The sequence below is a fragment of the Tenrec ecaudatus genome, chromosome 1, assembly GCF_050624435.1.
Source record: "Tenrec ecaudatus isolate mTenEca1 chromosome 1, mTenEca1.hap1, whole genome shotgun sequence".
NCBI lineage: Eukaryota > Metazoa > Chordata > Mammalia > Afrosoricida > Tenrecidae > Tenrec > Tenrec ecaudatus.
This window is the reverse complement of record NC_134530.1, coordinates 290,202,543-290,218,776: the sequence shown is the minus strand read 5'-3', so window position 1 is coordinate 290,218,776 and position 16,234 is coordinate 290,202,543. Positions and strand designations below refer to the sequence as shown.

Sequence of the window (16,234 nt, the reverse complement as noted above, 5' to 3'; positions counted from 1 at the left end):
GAGGAAAAAGATTGGCCACCATGTCTCTCCCCCGAGGGGCACCTGGTGGACTGAGATCAACCCCCTCCTGGTTAGCAGCCACGTGCTTAAGCACCGACCACCACCAGGGCCCGTAGATAGTGTGCTTGACGGTGCAGGTGGTCAAGTGGACATGCACGCAGGAAGGGAACGAGGAGTTTTTCAGAGCCCCGGGGTGGTGTCCATGGTTAAGCATTTGTCTTACTAATGGGAAGGTCGGTGCACATTGCCTACTCCTAAAGGACCCCCAACGAAATGTAATCCTTTTCAGAAAAGTCAGGGCCACAAACTGTGGAGCAAAGGTCCACTCTGACATCCCGGGTCACCAGGAACCAGAATCGACTCGAGGGCAACTGTTGTTTGTTTACTAGAAATGGTTGTGGGCTGGGGCCGGGAGGGGGTTGGCGGTGGGTGGTGTGGTTCACAAGTTCCTAAAGAAGAAGGATAGCCAGCTGGGGGAAGGAAGGCTCTTGGGGTGACTTGTGAGTGGAGGGGCCCCAAAGGAGGTGGCATGGGAGAAGGAGAAGGTGAGGGCGAGGGAGGTTGGGAGTGTTTGTAGGTAGACTCGGTGAGACGAGGAGCCAGCCAGGAGCACAACAGGGAGTCAGTGATTTTTATGAAGGGCAGCAAGAGAAAGCCACCCAGGCAGCACACAGCACGGTACCATCATGGAAGACCCAGGGCGTTCAGGTTATAGGCATGTCTCCCCGATGAGGCTGTCAGCATCTTGAAAGGACCCATTCACACTGGCCAAGCCAAGGGCTGAGCACATTCCAAAATATTCAGTGAATATTCACAGTTGGAAGGCATTCTTCCTTCATCTTGCTGCCCCCAGCCACGGGGAGCTCCCTGCGTGGTGCCTGAGGCTGCTTTTCTATACTTCGCTAGAGGTCCACCACCGCAGCTAGGGAAGCTAACCAAGGGTCTGGCCCCAGGGAGGACTGGGGTTTGGGCCAAGCAGGAGTCCCGCTGTGTTAGCCCCAGTTGACCAGAGAAACAAATTCATAGACACTTATATGTGTTTTAAAAGAGAACTTTATATCAAAGAAAAATTGTACATTATGAAAACATCCCAGCCCAGTCCAGATCAAGTCCTTAAGTCTGATATTAGCCCATATGTCCGATACCAGTCTATAAATCCCTCTTCCTACTCATGAAACACAAGCAATGATGCTGATGCAGGAAGATCACAGGCCAATGGGTGGAAAGCCTTGTGGACCCAGTGGTGGTGGAGGCATCCCAGCGCTAGCAGGGGTCTCCAAGTGAGCCCTGCGGCTCCAGGGCTCTAGTGTAGCTCTGTGTGTCTTGTCAGCAGGAATGTCTCACAGGAAGGGAGCTATTGATTTCCGTGGGCACCTCCAAATGAGGTCATCAAGCTGCAACCTGAATGACAGCTTAGACTCCACCCCTCCACAAGTTGACACCAGAGTATGTTGCTCACCTGCTCTTGGGCTGTGTGGCCCCTCCTGGAGTAGGCGTGCGGCAGCCTCCTCCTTGAAAATCCCCTTCTATTTCTGGTGGTCCAGAGTCTCTTGGTCCCTCCCCAGTGAGCACTGCCCAGTGATACCCTGTGGCCTGCCCAGAGAGGGCATCTCATCCGTAAGTGGCTGGGTGCTGTTTATGTCAACATCTACCTCCCACCCCACTTAAGAGCTTGGCGTGCCTCCAACCGTGCCCTACCTGGATGAGGCCCCGATGCCACTGCACATCTACCGGGACTGGGTCTTCCCCAGCAGGCCCTGCATCATGCACAATGCCCTGCAGAAGTGGTCGCTCCCCTATCTGAGGTGGGTGCAGCCCTGGGCTGGGCTAGGGTGATGGGCGAGCTGTCTTGTGGCATGTGGGCATGCTCTTAGAGTCCCTTCCCCTAGGGCCACGGTGGGTGCCACGGAGATGAGCGTAGTGGTGACCACAGATGGCTATGCTGATTCCGTGCGCGGAGACCACTTCGTGATGCCAGCCGAGCGCCTGCTGCCCCTGTGAGGTGTGTTGGACGTCCTGGAGGGCAGGGCCCGGCACCCTGGCGTGCTCTACGTGCAGAAGCAGTGCTCTAACCTGCTTACCGAGCTGCCCCAGCTGCTGCCCGACTTGGAGCCCCACGTGCCCTGGGCCTCCGAGGCTCTGGGTGAGAGGGGGCGACTGGGGCAGAGGACAGTCGTTGAGAATACACAGCAGAAGCACACACCAAGCTTCTACACTGACAGCTCGGTGACATTGATTGTCTTGGCCCACACCCACCACCCCATGGCCAGGGTCAGGCCCTGCCGCCCTGGAAGCCTTGACTGTTGACCGACTGCAAAGGATTAGTGCTCTAACTTTTGCCTGTGGGGGGCTGGGCCCACTCCCCAAGCCCTCCAAACCATGGCCTCTTCGCCACTTTTCCCTGGGATGGCCCTCGCTCGCACGCAGCACCCCTGCCCATATCCTGTTGGGTGTTATCCCAGACCCAACCTGCAGGGGACAACCGCTCCTAACTCTCCTCCTCTGTCCTGCAGGGAAGATGCCAGAGGCGGTGAACTTCTGGCTGGGGGAGGCGGCCGCAGTGATGTCCTGTAGGTGTCTCTGGGATGCAGGGACAGGGAGGAGCCAGGATGGGGCCAAGGGTGGGAGGCTGGCCTGGAGGGTCGGTCTACAATTCTGCGAACAGAGGAGGAGCGGCGTTGCAGCGTGGTGGGTGGGATGACTTTGGTGTGGGGGCGCACTAGACATCTCTCAGAGGGCACGTTGGCCCCGGAGGTGAACTTGGGAGAACCCTATGCGTGGATATTTACCTCTTTGGAGAGATGACCCGCATGGGGCGTGTGGTGAGTGCCAAGTCCCTGGTGGCTGGGATCTGGAATGCCCTCCACCCCAGACCCCCCCTGGGCATCTCCTGGAGTCTGGTTTGACTATGTCGTTGAGAATACACAGAGCAAAAGCACACACCAAGCTTCTACGCTGACAGCTCAGTGACATTGATTCAGTCCCTCTAGTTGGTTCAAACGTTCTCACCCTCCCTTCCCGAGTTCTTCTCCCTGAGGGAAATGAGGGGGCTTCAGAAACTGTGTAGAAAATAATGGGATTCCCCCTCCCCCTTATAAATTCATTGTCCTCCAGGATCCTGGCTGTTCTTTGAAGAGGCTGTTTTCAGTCTGAGCCCGGATGGAGTTTAAAAGAGCACCATGCTCATGGCAGAGGGATGGAGATCCTTTACTGGCTAAGTTGAACTAGTACTGGGCGTAAAGGAGACATCAGGGGACACTTTGGATGGAAGGTTGAAATCTTTATTCGCAGGACTTTCTCGTTTTTACACCCCTGGCTGTCTTGAGGCGCAAGGCTCTGGGTGGGCAGGTTCTGCCTCTCATGTGCCCTGCTCCGCCAAATCTGCCCAGGACCTTCTTTGTGTTGGCAGTGCACAAGGACCACTACGAAAACCTCTACTGTGTCCTCTCTGGAGAGAAACATTTCCTGTTTCACCCGCCCAGCGATCGACCCTTCATCCCCTATGGTAGGGCTGGGACCTGCCTTACGCATGGGCCCCAAACCAGAGGAAGGGTAGCGAGGCTTCCCTGCCTGTGTCCCTGGGGCCAGGCAGCCAACAGGAGAGGCTGGGAGGAGGTGTGAGGGGCTGGGAGCACTCTTTGCTGAGCTCCCCCTTTTTCTCTGGCATCAGAGCTGTACACCCCAGCAACCTACCGACTCACTGAGGCGGGCACCTTTGAGGTGGTGGATGAAGAGGCCATGGAGAAGGTGTCCATCTTGGCCCTGGGCCTCAGGGAGGGGCAAGCTCATCCATCTCCGAGGAGCAAGTGGGCCCCAAAAGTCCTGGGAAGGTGGCCCCTTCCTCCGTAAGGTCCCACCTTCTGGGGCTGGCTTCCCAGGGCGGATGGAGGGGGACCTTTGGCCCTTACCGTTGGCAAGGCCAAAGGCCGAGTTCCCCGGTCCTGCTCCGTCCCCAGGTGCCCTGGCTTCCACTGGATCCCTTGACACCAGATCTGTCCCGGTACCCACAGTACCGTGGGGCCCAGGCCCTCCGCTGCACCATGCAGGCCGGCGAGATGCTCTACCTGCCGGCCTTGTGGTTCCACCACGTGCAGCAGTCCCAGGGCTGCATTGCTGGTGAGGAGCTGCTGGCCTCGGCCAGCGGGTGGGCTGGGGAGGCTCTGGGTCAGAGCTGGGCCACCCACTCCTGTGCTTGCTCTCCCCACAGTGAACTTCTGGTACGACATGGAGTATGACCTCAAGTACAGTTACTTCCAACTGCTCGACACCCTCACCAAGGCCTCAGGCCTGGACTAGTGGAGCCCCCAGGGAACGTGCCCCCCCACAGCTCAGGGGGCACTCTGGCTCCTCCCCAGATAGGCCCCCACAGAGACACCCTGCAATCTGTCTGACCCAGAACCCCGTTTGGGTTGGGACCGATCCTGGAGACTATCGTGGGTGATAGGAGGAGGACCAGGAAGTGCCAGGCAGGTGTCTAGGTCAGGGTTCCCAGAAAGCTGCCACGCAGGTGAAGCAGCCCCGTGGGTGGAGGCCAGCTGCGGCGTCCTCCCTCCTCTGTAAAGCTGTGAAGTGGACATAATGATGGTCCCTACCTTTCTGGCTGCCCTGGGGCCTGGAGAGGGTTTCTGTAAGGGCCCGCTCGCTCGCTCGAAAGACATGCTCAATAAAGCCGGGGAGGCTCCATGTGGTACCTGCCCCTTGTGGATTTCTGTGTCTCCAGGAGGGCGGGGAGGGTTCAGATGGAAATGTCAGAGAGAGGAGCTAGCTCCCTGTCTGTCCAGGGACCACAGCTTGTACTCCGGTCTGTCCGGCAGGCCAACCCTGTTTTAACTCTCTGCCAGGGCTCATTGACTGGGACTCTGGTTTGCTTCGCGATGGGGTTGGTGGCCTGGGGACGAGCCTGTGTCTCCTAACCAGCACAGGGACCAGGGGACATAAACTGCCCCACCCCCACCCCTGGGCTGCTCCTCTGCAGAAGGAACTGGCTTTCTCATGCTGCCCCCACAAAAGGGGAGATGAGCCCCCTTCCCCTGGGTGCCCACCTGGAGCTCCAGTCCTGGCCATCTCTGGGGACCCAGGTGGCCCAGGCCCTGGCTTTGAAGAGCTGTTTTTAGTAACAGCCACTCCCCTGCTGTGATGATAGGCTCCGGATACACCCCTCCTCCGGGTCTGCTTCAGTGGAGACTGGGCATTCCTGTCCTTCTGGTACCTGGATGTTGCTACAAGCCTTGTTGGTGGGGACTCTGCCCTTGCCCTACCTCTGGCGGCTGCCCAGACCTGTGGCCCCTCCAAGCCATACCTTCCTGTCCTGCTCACACGGGTGGTTGGTGAGCTGTCCTGGAAGCAGGACCCAGCTGGGCAGGCCCAGGTGGTGTCTGCTGGGGGCAGTGGGTTTTCCAGGAACCCAGCAGGGGTGGGGGACCTTGAGCCCATGGGAGGGTGTCAGTAGCCCCAGTATAGGCTGAGGTGCCACATTTCTTGGACAGGGTGTGGGGCTTGGGCGGAGCGGAAGATGCAGGTGGGAGGGGCTAGGGAGGCCAGTTGGGACATACTTGGATTTTGGCTTAAAACCCCACAGTCCTCGGCCCAGTGGCTACTGCTGCCTTTGCTCGCCCCGCCTGGGACCCCCAGCCTCATGGCTCTGGTAAGACTGGCGTGGCACTGGAGCCCACTCTGACCCTTGCTCCCCACCTGAGTCCTAGCTAATGCTTTCTCTGGAGGGCTGTGGCCACGGTGGTCTTCAGGTGTAGGGGGCGTGTTTGCCAGCTTTGGGTAGGGGCATGGCTGGGCTGCGGATCCACAGAGCTTCTAGGCAGGGAGAGGCTCCTGGCTGCTCCCCTGCTCCCTCTGAGTCAGTTGCCTGGGCTGTCGGGGCCTGAGACTGATGAGATGGGTGACTTTCCCGGGTTCTTCCTCTGCCAGGAACCCCTGGGTGCATGCAGCTGGGACTTCCAACGACAGCTGGGAGGCCAGTGAAAGGGTGTGCTGACACACGCTCCCTGGCCCCAGCACACCTGGCAGGGCTTCAGCCCAGAGCCCGGGGTGGTTTGGGATGGAGTCCTGGGGTCCTTTGTTCCTCTGCCCTCGGAGAACCTGGAGGGCGCAGGGCTTGGCGCCCATGGGCTGCCTGGCCTGGTAACCTCCCACCTGCCCCAGCACAGAGGTGGCTTCCAGAACTTCCCCCTGACCAGGGGTGGGATGCACAGGGAGGAGCGAGTGAGCAAGCAGGAGCTTAGTCCTAGCAGGCCGCTCCCTCCATGCCCTTCTGTATGCCCACCCAGAGCTTTGTAAGCGAGGGCATGGGCTGGGGCAGACAGCTGGCAAGATGGGAGCCTGCTGGTTCCAGGAGAGGGAAGCGGAGAGCACAGCGATCCTGCCTCTGGGTCTCCGGCCAGTTGCTGGGTCACCTCTCCATGCCTCCGCCTCCTCGTGAGGCAGCGTAGTAGTCGGCTGAGTTAATGTATGGATAGCCCTTGGGACAGACCTGTCATGGGCATTGTGTAAGTTCCTATGGACGTGCCCTGTCTCTTCTAGACTCGGGGTTCTGGGTGGCCTTGGCCCTGTTGGTGCAGGGTGAGCCCTCACAGGTGCCCCAACCTCCCTTCCATCGCCTGCGGCCTTTGGTCATGTCATCCCACAGCAAGCTTGTCCCCTCCCCGCTGCTCTGCAGGCCAAGTTGCCCGGGACCTGCCTGCTCACCATTCTTGTGCTGCAGGCCCACAGCCTGCCTGCCAGGGACGTGGGTGAGTTGACCGAGAGAGGAGAAGGGAACTGAGGTTGCAATTGGAGCAGGGCAGGGACGGTGGGAGGTGACAGGAGGGCTGGGCCTGCGAGGTCCTGGGAGGAGGGGCTGCAAAGAGTGATGGGCAAGGGCTGGTGATGGAGGGTGGGGCTTGGTGCGTCCCCAGGGATCCCTCTGGTGGTGAACTCTGCGTGGCTTGGGGGAGAATTGGCCCTCATTTCTTCTCCTCCAAGTGACCCACCGTGAATTCTATGTGACCCTGTGGCTGCCCACGGCCTGCAACCACCGGCTCCAGACGCGCACGGTCAACAACTGCAGAAACCCTGTCTGGAACCAGAGCTTCCACTTCCAGGTGCACAGCCAGATCAAGGTGGGCCTGCCTCAGCCCAGTCCTGCGTACCCCCAGCGCCACCCCCACACCACCCCCCACCCCATGGCCCTGTCCCGCTGCTCCCCTTCCAGAACATGGTGGAGCTGAAAGTCTTTGACCAGGACCTGCTGACCAGCGACGTCCCCATGCTGTCAGTGCTGTTTGACGTGGGCACTCTGCTGCCTGGGGAGTTCCGGCGCCAGAGCTTCTTGCTGAGCCTGCAGGCAAGACTCCACATGGGCGGCCACCCTCGGTACCACCAACGGGATGCTGCTTAAATGCCCTCTTCAAAGAACTTGTTTACAGACCATGAGGTCAGGTTTCCCTGGTGCCCGAGGCCCTTGTCAACCAGGACCTGCTTCCCGAGGAGCGGCCCCCTCCTCGGGGCCACATTATGGACAGCAGCCCTCCCCGCATTGGCACCCCTGGCTGGCATCTGGGTTGGAATCTGCACATACCCACACTGACACACACACTCACACTCACATTCACACCCACACACAGCCTCACACACATACACAGGTACACTCACAAGCAAGCACACGCACTCAACCACTGTCACACTCACACATGCACAGCCATGTGGATACACATGCACACACACTCACATGTGCACACAACCACTCACATGCATGCCCACATACATGCACACGTCTTACCTTTATAACTTGCTTTTTCAGGGTGGGGAGCGGTTTGACGTTGAATTCCGCCTGCGGAGTGTGTGAGTTGGGGGTTGCGGGGGTCAGGGGAGTTGGGGGTTGCGAGGTAGGGAGAGGGGCTCTGGGTCAAATCTGTCCCTTCTGGAAGGAGAGAGCCTCGTGCGCTCAGGGCTGGTGTCCTTCCCCGGGGACCCTCTGTGGTTGGAAGGACTGCCTAGGCTTCCTTGGGGGCAAGAACCTGACCCCCGCTCATGGCTTTTCCCAGGACAGACTGTGCAGAGCAGCTCACCAGCAACGGTGTCCTAGTGGTGAGTCAGATCATTGTAGTGATTGATTCAGGATCATAGTAGTGATTCGGGATCATAGTGGTGACTTGGGATGGTAATGGTGACTTAGGATCATGGTACTAATTCGGGATCATAGTAGTGATTCGGGATCATAGTAGTGCTGTGTGATCATAGTAGTGATTTGGGATCATAGTAGTGTTTTGGGATCATAGTAGTGCTTTGGGGTCATAGTAGTGCTTTGTGATCATAGTAGTGCTTTGTGATCATAGTAGTGATTTGGGATCATAGTAGTGCTTTGTGATCATAGTAGTGCTTTGGGATCATAGTAGTGATTTGTGATCATAGTAGTGCTTTGTGATCATAGTAGTGCTTTGGGATCATAGTAGTGCTTTATGATCATAGTAGTGATTTGGGATCATAGTAGTGATTTGGGATCACAGTAGTGATTTGGGATCATAGTAGTGCTTTGGGATTGTAGTGGTGAGTGACACACCCTCCCTCAGGCCATCTGCTCACCTGCCCTCCTGGCTGCAAGTCTGTCTGGACCAGGAAAGAGCAAAGTTGGAGGGGCTATGATTTCCAGAGGACATGGGACTGAGGAGCAGGAACCGCGGGCTGCAGGGGAAAGGGTAGTGGTGAGGTATCCTTGCGTGGGAGGGGCGGCATATGAATCTTCTCTTCCCAACACAGGCCCGTGAGCTTTCCCGCTTGCATGTGCGGCTGAAGGAGGCCGGGGACCAGAAGGGTGAGTCTCCCAGGTCACCAGGACAGCCCTGGCCCTCAGCCTATGTCTTCCCCCTTCCTCAGCTGCCCATCCTGGAAGAAGCTGCCAGCCACCTTTAGCCTCCGAAGGCTAGGGGCTGGGGGTGAAACTGCCCGGGCTTACCAAGACCTGGTCTTTTCCCATGACCCTGCTCTGAGGGGGCTGGGCTGGGGGTAACTCCTCCCAGCCTCTGCCAGCCACAGGGGTGGGAGACACCTCACGGGCAGGGAACCCCCTCCCACCCCTACCTCGGTTCCTTTCTCCAGAGTCAAAGGGAAAAGATCAGCTTGTGGTCCCCGGATCCTACGAGGGATCTCAGGAGGCCACCGTAGGCAGTGACTCCTTCCGTTTCCACTTCCCCACCTGCTGGGAGCAGGAGCTGAGTATCCACCTGCAGGTAGGGTGCCCCCCCCACTGACCCCCTGGAATTCAGGCCCACAGGGCCGGGTGGTACCCCTGCTCTGAGACTCGGGTAAGTGTACAGTTTTAGTCCCCTTGCAGAACGCCCGCCAGGAGCAACTGAAGGTGCCACTCAGGGCCCTGCCATCAGACCAGCTCGTGAGGCTGGTCTTCCCTACGTCCCAGGTACTCTTCACTCAGAGGAAGAGACCTTGATGTGGGGGTGGGACAGGGCCTCAGGCCAGTGCGGGGGTGGTGGCAGGGGGTGACTCCTTCTCTCCCTTTTCTTTTGGGCCAAGCCCCTGGGCTGGGCTGTGGGGGTGCATCCCTGTGGAGATGACTGGGGCATCCCAGGGCCGAAGTTGGGGTGGAGGTGCCAGCCTTTCTGAGTGGTGTTTTGCTGGTTTGCAGGAGCCTCTGATGAAGGTGGAGCTGAGAAAAGAAGACAGGTGAGAGGCTGGGCTGGGGGAGAGCAGCCGGGGGAGGGAGGGCGCTACGTGCAGCTGGGTGGCCTGGAGGACCGGAAGCAAGCGGGTGGCTGCAGCAGGGAGCTCCCAGTCTTGGGAAGGTGCTCAGAGCAGAGAGGGTCCTTCCTCAGCCTTGTAGTCTGCGTGTGGCCTCACTGGGTGGGAGAGAGGTGGGGGCTGAGGAGAGTAACACGCCTGGTTTGAGGAGCACAAAGACCAGAAGGAAGCAACCTTTTGGGTGGAAGCAACGTGGCTGGGCCTTCAAGAACTTTTGCTGGCCCTCGGTGTCTGGGAGCATAAGCAGCCCCAACTTAAAGGCCTTTGTTCCTTCTCAGCCCCCGTGCCCCCTCCCCAGTGTAGCCCTGGTCCAGCGTTGCAGGGGAGGGAGAAGCTGAGACTCAGGGCCACCTTTGGCCACAGGGACACCCTCATCTGCCGGCTGGCCTTGCTGTCATGCCGGGCGTGTTTGTGTGGCTCTGGGCCCACCATCCCCCCCTCACTCTCCAAGCTTCAGCACGCAGGCTGAAGGGAGAGAAGAGATGGACGTGGATCTTGCAGGGAGATGGGCCCAGTGTTCTCTTTTCTGACGAGGATGAGCACTGCCTCACTGTCCGTCCATCCCCCCACCCCACCCCCAGACCAGGGGAGCTGGCCGTGCGCCTGGGCTTCGAGCTGTGTGCTGAGGAGCAGGCCTTCCTGAGCAGGAGGAAGCAGGTGGTGGCCAAGGCCCTGCAGCAGGCCCTGCAGCTGGAGGGAGACCTGCAGGAGGACGAGGTCTGTCGGGCTGGGCAGGAGTGTGGGGGTCTCAGGCCGAGTGTTGAGCTGAGTGGGCCTCCACACTTCCATTGCCCGACCAGGGTTGGTTGTAAGGCGGACTTGTGTTTGCCTCTCGTCTGCCCACCTACCCCCCTTGTACTTCCCGGAGCTTTCTTGATGTTATCTTGGGCCCAATGCGGCTGAGCAGTGTCAGAACCACGGGCCCCACCAGGGGTAGCTACCCTTCTCTGTGCGTTGGCCCGTGACCTGGAGCTGCTTTTAAGACTGGGCCTCTCAGACAACTCGGTGGACATCTGGCCAGGCCTCTCTGCTGGTTGGGCTGGCTCCTAAGGAAATGAGCTCCTTGCAAGGGGAGAGGGACGCTGATTTAGGGGTTTTGAGGTGAGCCTGTGTCTTTTAAGAAGTGACCGCCGTACTCCCCAGGCTGGGGATGGGGAGATAAGGCCTGTGGCCTGTACGCTCCCTGGAGTTTTCAAAACCCGAAAGGACCCACCCTGCTGAAGGAGGTTATCCTGACATGACTCTCCTCAGCTGCTCTGACTCAGACCTGCTCCATGGGTCCCCACCAGACTCTGACCTACGCTAACTTGGTGGTGGGGCCAGGGGCAGGGGACTGAGTGGCCACTTGACTTGCTGTGTTATCCTCCTGTGGTTTTTACTGCCCGGCGCACCCTGACCTCCCCTCCACCAACTGGAAGTCCCCGCAGGGCCTCCCTTGAGCCCAGCTGTACTCTGCCCTTCCAGGTCCCAGTGGTGGCAATCATGGCTACTGGTGGAGGGGTCCGGGCAATGACTTCCCTGTATGGGCAGCTGACCGGCCTCAGGGAGCTGGGCCTCTTGGACTGCGTCTTCTACATCACAGGGGCCTCAGGCTCCACTTGGTGAGCAGGCTGAGTGTGGGATCTGGGGGTGAGTGGGCAGAGGCAGGGGTGCCTGTGGTAAGGCTTCTCCAGTGCCCCCTTGGCCTCCCTGACTAGATTGGAAGGTCTGCGAGGAGGCAGGTGGCAGGTGCGATATGCCCAAGGTGCCCCATGGGCTTCGGCTGTCTCCATGGAGCTGGAAGGCACCTGCGGGCTGCTGCCCTGGGAGAGAAGGTCCGAAGGGGTGTGAGGTCTCGGGGGACTCTTAGAGGAACCTGTCTGCCCCCGACCTCTGGCTTTGCCTAGGACCTTAGAAAACCTCTACAAGGATCCAGAGTGGTCGCAGAAGGACCTGGGGGGCGCCACCGTACTGCTGAAGACGCAGGTGACCAAGAACAAGCTGGGCGTGTTGGCTCCCAGCCAGCTGCAATGGTACTACCAGGAGCTGGAGGAGCGCGCTCGCCTGGGACACCCGGCCTGCTTCACCAACTTCTGGGACCTCATCAATGAGGCCATGCGACATGATGGGGTACAGAAGGGCGGCCCATGGGGACGGGCCTGGACCTGGAGGCAGCCCTGCTGGGTAGCAGGGCGAGGGGAGATCTCCAGAGACCAGGCAGCAATGGGTTTACACGGAGTTATCTCCCTACAGCCTGATGTCCACAAGCTCTCGGAGCAGCGACAGGCTCTGAGGCACGGCCAGAAACCTCTCCCCATGTACTATGCCCTCAACACTAAGGGGCACGGCCTGTCCACCTTTGAATTTGGAGGCAGGTCGAGGCAGCTGGTTGAGGCCCCGGGCGGCCAGGGGTCGGGGAAGGGGTGGTTGGGATGGTGTGGGGAGGCAGTTTTTCATGCCCTTCTCCTTACACTCTGGTCCGGGACCCGAGTGAATCCAGACACCCATGACCCCAGAGTCACTTGGACTGGAGGGGAGTCGCCCCGTCCTTTGTGGCTGCCCTGCGTGGGTTCGGGTGGGCAGGAGGGTGGTGGCCAACAGCGGTCCCTTCCCACCGCAGAGTGGTGTGATTTCTCCCCCTACGAGCTCGGTTTCTCCAAGTAAGGTGCCTTCATCCCCTCCGAGCTCTTCGGCTCCGAGTTCTTCATGGGGCGGCTGATGAAGAGGATGCCTGAGTCCCGCATCTGCTTCCTGGAAGGTGAGGGGGTCTTGGAGAGAGAATGGGGGAGGGGAGGATGTTTCTGGGGGAGCCCCATCACTGAGGCGGGCAGCAGGGAAGGGTCAGGCTGTGACAGGAATGGGGGCTCTCGTCCCCTTGTGTCTGCGCTCCCAGGTATCTGGACCAACCTATATGCAGCCAGCCTCCAAGACAGCTTATACTGGTCCTCGGAGTCCAGTCCGTTCTGGGATCGCTGGGCTCAGACCCTGACCAGCTTGGGTAGGTGCCCAGGCTCCGGGGCTGGTGCTGGGGGTGGGCATGTGACTCCCAGCTCTGTGTGTGTGTGGTGGTGGGGGCACTGGTCTCAGCTCTTTCCCTCTCCGGGGTCACTGCCCTCAGACTGGGCTAGCACCCACGCCCCACTCCCTGGCTGTGCAGACAAGGAGCAGGTCCCAGTGCTGAAGATGGAAGTGCCACCCAGCCTGGCTGGGAGGATCGGGGAGTTGTTCTCTGGCCTCCTGACGTGGCGTCCGCTTGCCCAGGCCACCCACAACTTTCTGCGTGGTCTCCAGTTCCACAAAGACTATTTCCAGCACCCTCACTTCTCCTCCTGGAAAGGTAGCTTCTCCCACCGGGGTCCAGCCCCCTGATGTCTTCCCAGAGCTGTGGGCCTTGGCTCCAGGCCCCTCCTGGGCCCCTCACCTCACCCCTTGGCTCCAGGCCTTCCATGTGTGGCCCCACGGGATGTGGGAAGTAGAGTTTCCTGCTTTCTCCTTCAGCTGGGGCTGGAGGTTGCTTCAGGGCTGGGGCCAGGTGGGTGGGGCCTGAGGGTGGAGTCTTTTTCCAGGAGCAGCCAGTGACTGCCACTGACCAGGGGAGCAAGCGTGGTGTCCTCAGCACCCGTGCTCAAGGCTGCCCTCCCACCCCGCCCACTTCTCCAGACACCAAACTGGATGGACTCCCGAACCAGCTGACCCCTGGGGAGCCCCGCCTGTGCCTGCTGGACGTGGGCTACTTTGTCAACACCAGCTGCCCGCCCCTCCTGCAGCCCACCCGGGACGTGGACCTCATCCTGTCGCTGGACTACAACTTAAATGCCACCTTTCAGGTGGGGGAGCTGATGAGTGGCACCCGAGGATGCTAGGGCGGCTTCACAGTGTGTGCCTTGCTGGCTTCCTCCCAACCCTACGAGACAGGGACCCACATGCTATGGGCTGAGCTGTCCAGAGAAACAAAAGCAGCAACACTCCTTTGTGTAGAAAGAAAGAGCTTTAGATCAAGAAGTCATTTTAGATCAGCAAGGCATCCCAGCCCAGTGTGATTCAAGACCATACTAGTCAGAACCTTCCTCAGCCTCTGTGTAGCTGCAGGCAGATAATGCCCAGGCTGGCGTGAACACGGCCGAGTCGGCGGCTCTCCAGGCTGGTGGCCCCATGGGGCCGTCCCTGGAGACAGAATCCCAGCGAGGAGGAAGAGGCTCATAGCATCTCCCCTTCCTTCCAAGGAGGGATCACCAGGCTTCCACCTGAGTGACAGGTGGGACTCCACCCCTGCACTTTCACGCAGGTCCAAGTGGACATAATATCTAACCACCACACCATGTCAAAAGAACCAAACCAGGATCCCCACCATGGAGTCCATGCTGACTCACCGGGTCCCCCTTGGTGTGTTTCCGAGATCGAACTGCTTACGGGAGTAAAAATGCCCACGGAGCAGTTTGTCACAGGAAATCAGCCTCTAACAACCAATGGGTCAGTAGGCACAATTGTATGGCGATAAAATAGTAAAGGTCTAGTAAAGTCATAGAGGCTAGGAGAGATAGGGGAGCGAGAGTACAATAAAGGAGTCAGGCACGTTTTATGATAGCATGCTCACCTCAGCTCCTCTTGATGGACCACGAGGAAGTGGGGGAAGAGAGAGCATCTGTATTATCTTGGGGTAGTTACAGGTAGCCTTAAGACATGCATATTCAGTAGTTACATACGCCACAAGGTGGGTGGGATCGACAGTAACGCTGAGTTCACAAGTGAGGAAGCCTAACAGCTGCATTGGGGGAAGCTGAGAGGGGGGCTGGGCGACAGCAGGAAGAGAGAGCCAGAGGATGTCTGCCTCTGTAGGGAGATCAGACCAGCCATGTGCTCACTTGAAGGCAGCATGGCTGTTAAGGGAGAGTCTGTGGCTACCAACGTGGAGGCACAAGTTCAGGAACGTGGTGCTCGGCCCTCTCTCCATGGAGCAGCGGGTGGTTTCCCAGTGCTGAACCTGCAGAACCTCGCCCAGCACATAACTGTTTCACCACCAGCACTCCCTGTGAAAAGAACTGGGGTTTCATTCACGCTCCATCAGGGGGCTTTCTCCGCAATGGGGAGAGGATATGATGGTGAATCTGGTTGGCTGCACCTGCACCCCGGCTGGTTGCAGGCCGTCGACAACTCAGCGTTTAGTTTCTGTGTTAATTTAGTGAGAGGTGTGTGCCCTTCATGGCTGGCCTCAGTGATGGCTACAGTCCGTTTGGTGGAGCTCTGAGGGGCTGCGGCACGGCTGTCCACTCCGACTGATGCTTGGTCCTATGTGACGTCAGTGTCCAGGACCAAGGGAGCCCAAGGCAGCTGCAGCTGGTGGGCCGCATGTGCCAAGAGCAGGGCATCCCGTTCCCGCCCATCTCTCCCAGCCTGGATAAGGAGCGCCAGCCTCGGGAGTGCCACAAGTTCTCTGATCCCGGCCGGCCTGAGGCCCCAGTCATTCTGCACTTCCCCCTGGTCAACGACTCCTTCCGGGACTACTCAGCCCCTGGTGAGCCAGCTTGCCGCCACCCCCTTCCTGGTGTCCCAGCCTCCCCGACCCAGCAGACCCTCCCTCCACCCCAGCACCCTGCCCCTCCATGCCCACGATGTGCTCTCTGCACAGGGGTCCCTAGGACACCCGAGGAGCAGGAGGCCGGCCGGGTGAACCTGTCTCCGTCTGACTCCCCCTACCACTACTCGAAAGTGACCTATAGCCAAGAGGACTTGGACAAGCTTCTGGGCCTGGCCCACTACAACATCTGCAACAACCAGGAGCGGCTGCCGGCTGCCCTGCGCGAGGCCGTGCGGAAGAGGAGGCAGCACTGACAGCCCGCCCCGAGTGACACCATGCCTCAGCCTCAGAGAGCCATCCCCCAGTGTTCTGGGGCCTCGGAGGGCCTGGTTGGCCCCAGCAGCACCCTTCCTAGCCTTGGGTGTATGCCCTGGTACCCCAGACGGGGCAGGAGCTGCCAGCACCTCACAGAGGGCCATCTGCACTGTGAACTGAAGCTGTGACTACGGGCTTGCCACAGCTCAGCAGCTGCTCTGGTCCTGGGCCCTGGGCCCCTGGAGCAGGCCACAGTGGGCCTCTTCTCCAAGCACCGGGAGAGGTGGGGTGCAGAGGTGCTGTGGCAGCCGGGGTGTAAATGGGGTGGGGTTGGGGTTCGGGGTGGCTGGGCCCGGTGTAGAGTGCTGGCACTGGGGGGAGGGTCCCAGGCTCCCCCGCCCTGCTGCTCTGAATGCTGTACGCAGGGACTCGGGGGCTGCACACATTATATGACTCGTCCCACCAACGGTCTGAGGATGTCATTGCTGCTACAAATGGGGAGACCTTTGGTACCACCATCAAAGACCAGTTTAGGAAACAAGACAAGGACACATCTCCCTGGCCCCGCAAAGAGTTGCCAGCCTCTTGGTGCTGTGCCACCCTTTCCCAGCAGGAAGCCCCGTAGGAGGTGTCTGCTTCGGGCACCCCTGCCCCACCCTCACAGCCAGTAGCTGCCCTCTT

General features: G+C 59.5%; 1 pseudogene; it reads left to right on the top strand.

The window, feature by feature from the left end:
* Positions 1-529: 529 nt before the first annotated feature.
* On the top strand, positions 530-15,552 carry LOC142440644 (cytosolic phospholipase A2 beta-like; annotated as a pseudogene).
* Positions 15,553-16,234: the final 682 nt, after the last annotated feature.